Source organism: Zingiber officinale, chromosome 8B (assembly GCF_018446385.1).
Source record: "Zingiber officinale cultivar Zhangliang chromosome 8B, Zo_v1.1, whole genome shotgun sequence".
In the NCBI taxonomy this organism is placed as follows: Eukaryota; Viridiplantae; Streptophyta; class Magnoliopsida; order Zingiberales; family Zingiberaceae; genus Zingiber; species Zingiber officinale.
Window position 1 is genome coordinate 35,757,014 of NC_056001.1, and position 7,634 is coordinate 35,764,647.

Consider the following 7,634-nt stretch of genomic DNA (forward strand, 5'->3'; position numbering starts at 1 on the left):
TCAGCGTACTTCCACCACAGGAAGTAAATCAGATAAGAGATTATGAATCAGCAAAGGAACTTTGGGAGAAGTTCCTAGAGCTGTACGAAGGAACTTCCAAAGCAAAGCTCTTGAGACGAGACCTGCTCCGGAACCAACTGACAAACCTCTGAATGGAAGAAAGCGAAACAGTTACACATCTGCACTCGAGGATCAAAGAACTCATCATCGGACTTACGAATCTTTGAGAAAAGGTAACGAACTAAGATTCGTTAACATATGCTTTAAATACATTTCTTAGGACACCCGAATGGACATCTATAGTCGACTCATTTTACATATCTAAAGACATTGAGAAGCAAAAGGAAGCAGCATTATTCGTTAAGGTATTCTTTATTGACACAAATGAAGCAACGTTATGAGTAAGGAAATTCAATAGATTTATTAAATCTAATAGATCAAGTCACAGATAAAAAAGGACTTCAAAGCAAAAGGAAGGTACGATACTATAACTGTAAAGGACAAGTACACATCAAGGACGACTATCCCAAACTAAAGAAGAGAGAGAAAGATAAGAGTAAAAGATCTACAAGATCGAAGCACAAGAATCTGAATGTAACTTGGGATGAGTCATCGTCCTCTAAGTCCGAGATCGAGGCCTACGCCGGACTAGCTTTAATGGCAGATCACCAAAGCGACATTGAAAGTTCCTCAGAGATGAGCATCGACGAAGAAGGAGGATCCTCTGAAGAAAGCAGCAATGAAAGGGGAGCATCAGAACACAAGATAATGAGGTACATGCCTTATCTCCTGAAAAATTATTTCAATTTATTAATGTACTTTTTAAGGATTTAGTAAATCTAGAAAAAGAAAATGGTAAGTTAAAATTAAACTTAGCAAAGTTTCCCCTAGAAATGTATGATTACTTAGCAAAGTTAAAATTTAAATTATAGACAGCTAAGTTGGTATATCAGGAACCATAGGGATCAAATTAGAAAAATCTCCAGAAATTATGTACCCCCCAAATTTTTAGTAAATTCAGTAGGAAGAAACCTATACTGAGTTCCAAGATCATGCTTAGATTAAATTGTTATAATCCATTCAGCATACTCAAAAAGAAAATTAAATATTTCTTTTCGTTAAGAGGCTTTGTCTAGAAGTGATTGTTGTTCCAATATCCAAGAAGACCTAGTGCCTCACCACAACATGGAAGCCAATTACTGAAATGAATGTTTAATTATCTAAACTATTAAAAGGTTAATTGTTATAAATTTGTTTTTAAACATTTTAAACACTTCTTCAAACTATTCATGAATGTTTACCTAATTTTTTTTCCCAAATTTGTGTAACACTTTATTGTATTTTTCTTTTTTTTATGTGATTAAAGAAAGAGATAAGGAAAAGTTCAGGGAGATTAAGGGGGAGTTAGGTTTTTTTTTATTTTGAATTTTACAACTAATTTGTTTATCATCATGTTATTATGCTATGTTTTTTTAAACCCTAACTTGAACTTGGATTGATGCACATCAAAAAGGAAGAGATTGTTGGTACCCCGTGGTAGTTTTGATGTGATCAACCAAGTTAAGTTAGATCCTATGTATTTGATCTTTGTGTCTAAGTGTGCAGGAGCTTAGGAACACAAAAAGTCGAGCGGAAGACATAGCTAGCGAGAAGAATGGCACGGGAAGAGAGTCGACGGGTTCGATGCATTCGAGGGACAAGGTGTTGCGAAAGAGTACACCGGCAGACGAGAAGGACGCATGCGATTGTCCGAGAGACGAGAAGCCAGGGAGGAAGATTGCTTGAGGAGAAGGTCAGAAAATGAGTTCGGGAGAGCTTTATTCTGATTGGCCGAAATCACCCAAGCGAGCGGAGCAACGGAAAAGGCAAAGGAGAAGACTTGGAGCTCAGTAGTAGCTGCTGAAGGGTCCTTCAAGTGAATTGAAGGTGTCCTCGCACCCTTCTGGTTGAAGGCGCCTTCAAGTACTTGAAGACACCTTCAAACCTTTATGGAAGGCGCCTTCATTCACTTGAAGGCACCTTCAACCCTTCATGAAAAGCGCCTTCAATCACTTGAAGGCGCCTTCGATTAGGCAAAACTGTCGTTGGCAAAGGATAAAATTTTATCCTTTCTTGCCTTGCTGGAGGCACCTTCCAGCATATTGGAAGTGCCTTCCAGCTCCCGATAAGATTTTCCAAGGGCTATAGAAAAACCCTTGGACTTAGGAATTAAGTTACAACTCTTGTATTCATTTCCTAGCAACTGTTTGAGCATTAAATGAGTGTAAGAGGCTTCTCCGCCTTCATCGAATGAGACTTTTAGAGCTTTTCATTTGTCTTGGATAAACAATCACGTAGATTGTAACCAAATAAATCTTGTGTCTCTTCTTTCATTTTGTAATTGTTTAATTTACTTGTTATAATTATACTGTTACTACAAATTTGAGTTGAAAGATCGAGAAAGACATTTCATTTTACAGGCAATTCACCTCCTCTTGTCGGCCCCGCTGTGCCAATAGATATTAGTGACTTGAAATCAATAGTCATGGGAGGAATGATATATCATTTAAGAAAAACCTATTATATCTTGGAAATCAAGTAAAATAATTAATTTGATAATGATGCATAATGTACCGAATTAATTAGGATATAGGCTAGATGAACAGATTGAATTACACAGTAATTGATTCATGATGATTTATAATTCGAAATTAATATTAATTTTATCATATTGGATAATTAAAAATTATTGATAGATTATTTTAATGTATGAATTTATACTATTTTCGTGTATAAAACCTAAAAAGTTGCACATATAGCATATAGACACCGTATACTCTATTGTGAGGCGAGTCATGACTTTCGAGAGACTTCAGCTTCTTTGTTTGGGAAAAACGAGATGGACTTTGGTTATTAATTAGGTCTTCAACTACTTTGAATTTTATTGACCTTTTCTCGTCATTAATGGATGCCAAATCATCACAACCTAAAATCTGTGTCGAATTAACTGCTATCTTCTGTAAGCTAATCTAACTGCCATGTTTCCAAGTGTGCTTCTCATTCCATGATTGCAATAACCAAAATTCTATTTAAAATAGTGGTAAGATTCATTGCTCGGAGTGCTTTATATGATGCTACTAAACTTGGTTTGAGAAATTGATGGGGTCCTAGAATCAGAGTTTTACTTCTTCTTTTTTTTTTCCAGAGTTTTAGCCATACATATGCGGATAAAAGGGGATTTTATTTGATTTGCAAAAATGGAAGGAAAAGGAAAGTAAGCAATTCAGAAGAGGAAAACTATAATTTTTTTTGTTGGAAAACAATACAGTTGTAGTTGTATTCTAGCACTATATATGATTCTGGACTTGTTCATCAAGGCTTTTTAAGTTACTGATTTTGGTTTTATTGGTCAATTGCAGATCTACTTGTGTAAATACAGCACCAAAACTCGTGTTATTGTTTGCTTTAACTGTATTCTCTATTGTTCTCCAGGTAGATACCTGCTTGTGTGGTGGTTGCTTTGATGGGCTTAGTTGTCGATATTCCACTTTACACCGCTATTGCATTGGTAAAAAGCCCCTACATGTTATTCAAAGACTGGCAGAAGCTACTGCAGGATCTTATAAGTCGGGAAGGGCCATTAAATGACAGCTTGTTTCCCTATTGCTGGTCTCGCTATTCTACTTTGGCCTTTAGTTGTTCTTGGGAGTTTCCTGTTGGCTATTGTCTGAAGTATCTTCATTGGGTTATATGGATCTGTCATTGTGTATCAGGTCCTTTGTTGTCCTTAGCTATCTTCTTGGTCCATGCTCTGTGTTTGTTAAATTGCCTCTGCATTTGTTTATGTTGAAAATAAATAACATTCAAAATTTGACTTCTTTATATAGGAAAGATCCTTCAAACGAGGAGTTGCCTTTGTAGTTGCCATAGTTGTGGAGTTTGATGAGTACACTAATGATTGGCTATACCTAAGAGAAGGGACCATTCTTCCACAGTAATGCCACTGAATTGTTTTTTTTTTTCCATTCTTCTCGTAAACCATTGTTCTATACTAGATCAGCAAAAAAAAAAAAAATTTGCTTTTTGTTTCTAACCCTCTGTTTGGATGGAGTGAGTGAAGGTTCATTAACGGAAGGGGAAGGGAGGGGAAGGAAGGGGAAGTAAAGTATTTAACTTCTCCTTGTTTGGGAGGAAGGGAAGGTTCATTAACGTAACATGTGTTACTTTGTTTGGGAGGAAAGGAAGGGGAATGAAGGTTAAATAGATAAAGTTACAATAATATCCTCACTTTTTAAATTAGACATTTTTCATAATATTTATATTTTTTTTATAAATATAAATTAGATATTTTTAATAATAAAATTAATTTTTTTATATTATCATTTAAATTAGTTATTTTTTAATAAAAAAAATTAATCTTTTTATACTATTCATAATAAAATAATGAATTATCGATAATCAAGTAATTAAATGAGAAATAATGAAAATAATGATTTTAAAAACCTTAAATAAAAAAATTTGAAAGATAACGCTGATAACGAGAATTCTTATTCTTTAAAAACTTATTAAATTTTGGTGGAAAAATTAAAAAATAGTAGATATCCTCTTAAATTTTGACGATAAAAATGATTTCTCATTTCAATTCAGTTAGAAGACGTGTCAGATCCCCTCTAATGATCTGGCAGCAAGCGAGCTGTGAAGAAGGCGAGGAAATTGGACTCCGACGATATAGAAAAATTAGAAATTGGAACATTTCTTAAACTATTAAGAACAGGGATAAAATTGGAATAATTTTTTTTTTGTTTTCCCTTCCCCTTCCTTACACCCCAATTCGGGGTGTAAGAAAATCTCTCTTTCTATGGGTAACGAAGGTTAAAGCTTACCCTTCCTTACCTTTCCTTCCCTTTCCTCACTCCTTCCCAAACAAGGTTCAAAGTTTTCCTTCCCCTTATTTCCCCTTCCTTCCCCTTCCCTCACCTCCTCCCAAACAGACCATAAGATGAGCTTTCTCATTACTTGGTTAGACCTCAGTATTGAAAGAGAAAGACGTCTCATTCAAAAGAATTTTCTATTGGATCAAATTCTTTTAGAGCAGTTAGAGCTAGTCAGGCTTCTTCATTGGCTCCTTCAATGTTGATACCTAGTTTGGCTCCTTCGAGGTATATCAGAGAGACAATAAGAGGTCAAAATGGTACAGGTAAGCTTGCTACAGTTAGTTCAGAATCTGATGTAGATTTATCTTTTTCACAAGATTTTATCTTGAGAGCTTAGATTATGAAAAATTCATGACTTTAAAATTTAGTTGTTCCTGATACTATATTTTAGTGTCTGATAATCAATAGTTAGTTTAAGAAACCTGTATTTATGCTGATTCCCGAGTTAGAATACCTAGTTCGGATCTCTGAATATGAAAATTCTAGGGCTTTGAATTTAGTTGTTCCTGATACTAAATCTTACTGTCTGATAAGTAGAAGTTAGTATAAGCAAACTGTGGTTATGCTGATTCCTGAGCTGGTTCCATAAAATGACTTGTGTAACTTGGTCTGGAATCTTGGTGATGTCCTTCACGTTTGGTTTTCTTCCATAAAAACTATGTTATTCTTTTGCAAAATATATTTACGGAAAGATATTTTGATTTCATGATCCTTTTGACCTACAATAAATGAAATGTCAACCGTACAGATATGGGGAGAGATTATGAAATCTTCTGAAACCAGGGGCAAGGAACTTGTGGATGCAAACATAATCACAACCTTCCATCTCAATGATTGGTTGCAAACCAAGGGATGCAGTCAAGAGACAACCGGCATTGGCCTACCTTCATATGCTTTTCTGCACACTCTCCTCTTCTCTATCAAGTCTGGTTCTGGTGGAATATTGCTGAGTGGGGGTATCAAAGTTACACACTTGGACCGACCACAAGATTGGTTGCTGGATTGGTTCTTCCATCCTGTGATGGTACTGATGGAGCAAATCAAGGTCCTGAATTTGAAAGAGGACGAGGTTAGGCTCTTGGAGATGTTGATTTTGTTTGCAGGGAGTAGTAACACATCATCGGTGCAAGCAATGGACGACGGTGCCAGGGACAACCAAGATGTTATTAGAACTGTTCAGATTCATGCAATCAGTAGAAGGTAAGAAACAGTTTCAGTTATGAGCTTGTATATTGTCTTCTTTTGTTCAGATGATATTATCACTTACCTATCTACTTCCATTACAATTCTGTTTGATACATATGCTACCCGTTTTGTGTTTTTCGCCGTACGATTTTCTGTATTAAGTCTAAGGTGAGGTGGTTGGTATGAAGAGAAGTGGCTCCAAGTTCCCAACCTACAGGAGAAGATTCAAACAAGTCGTCAAGGTTATTTTAGCTTACTCTCTTGAGCAAGAAGGAACTACCAAGAGAGGAAGGTTTTACGGAGCACATCCAAGTAGATCTTCAGTTTCTGTAAGTACTCTGTGATAGTTTTGATGTTATCAATCAAATCAAGTTAGGTCCTATTATATTTACGAAAAATGATATGCACAAGGAAAAAAACTCAATGAAAACCTCAAGGATAGACACATAAAGTGATAGAGCCCACAAAAAGTGAAATGGTGGGTCATGACTTTATGTGTCTATCCTTGAGGTTTCATTGAGTTTTTTTCCTTGTGCATATCATTGCTTTTTTTAACCCTTGTATCTAAGTGTGCAGGAACTTAAGAGCACATGAAGTCGAGCGAAAAACGTAGCTAGCGAGAAAGACGGCACAAGAGAGAGTCGACGGGCTCGGTACGTTCGAGGGACGAGGTGTTGTGGAAGAGTACGCTGACGGACGAGAAGGAGTCGCATGATGTTTTTGAGAGACAAGAAGTCGGAGCGGAAGGTTTCTGGTCAGGGCGCTCGGATCACCTGGGCGCCTCACCCAAAGGGCTATGTCAACCCAGTCCGGGCACCTGTACCAGAAACTTTATCGAAACGCGTGCTGTCGCGACCCGGTACGACGAAGATAAAATTTCATCCCCTCCAGGTGTCTCAATCAGGGATATAAATACAGTCCTAATCCAAAAAACTAAAAAAAACACTTGTAATCGATTCTAATTCAGTTTAGCTTTGTAGTTGTGAGATTTGACTACTGTAAGAGGTTTCTCCGCCCATAGGAGATTTTAGTGAGCTTTGATTTCTTTGGATTTGTAATTCGCTGATTGCAAATCAAGTAATTCTTTGTGTGCCTCTTCTTTCTTTAATTAGTTTGTATTACTTTTTATGCAAGTGTGAATAAAGTTGTAAAGTTCGAGAAAGGTTCATTTTTATTTTCAGGCTATTTACCCCCTCTAGCCGGTCGTCAAGGGTCCAACAAGTGACATCAGAGCCAAGTTCGCTTCAGAAGGGGGGACCGCTAATCAAAGTACAAAAGATGGTCGGACCAAGCATCTATCCACCTAAGTTTGAGGGGGAATTCGCGATTTGAAAAAGAAAAATAGAGATATTTAACAAAACGGAATTTGAAATATGATTTTGTAGCACCAAAGGACAAAGAAGAGTATCAATAGATCGAGAAGGAGCAAGCAGACTTTGTAGCAGATGGATGAGTTGAATTCCATCTACTGAGTATACTATCTCCGCAAGAAGTCAACAGAATCGGCGCCTACGAATCAGCAAAGGAGCTTTGGGA

At 36.6% G+C, this 7,634-nt stretch overlaps 1 pseudogene; it reads left to right on the top strand.

Annotated features, from left to right (window-relative positions):
* The first annotated feature begins 657 nt into the window (after positions 1-657).
* On the top strand, positions 658-6,464 carry LOC122013675 (annotated as a pseudogene).
* The last annotated feature ends 1,170 nt before the right edge of the window (positions 6,465-7,634 follow it).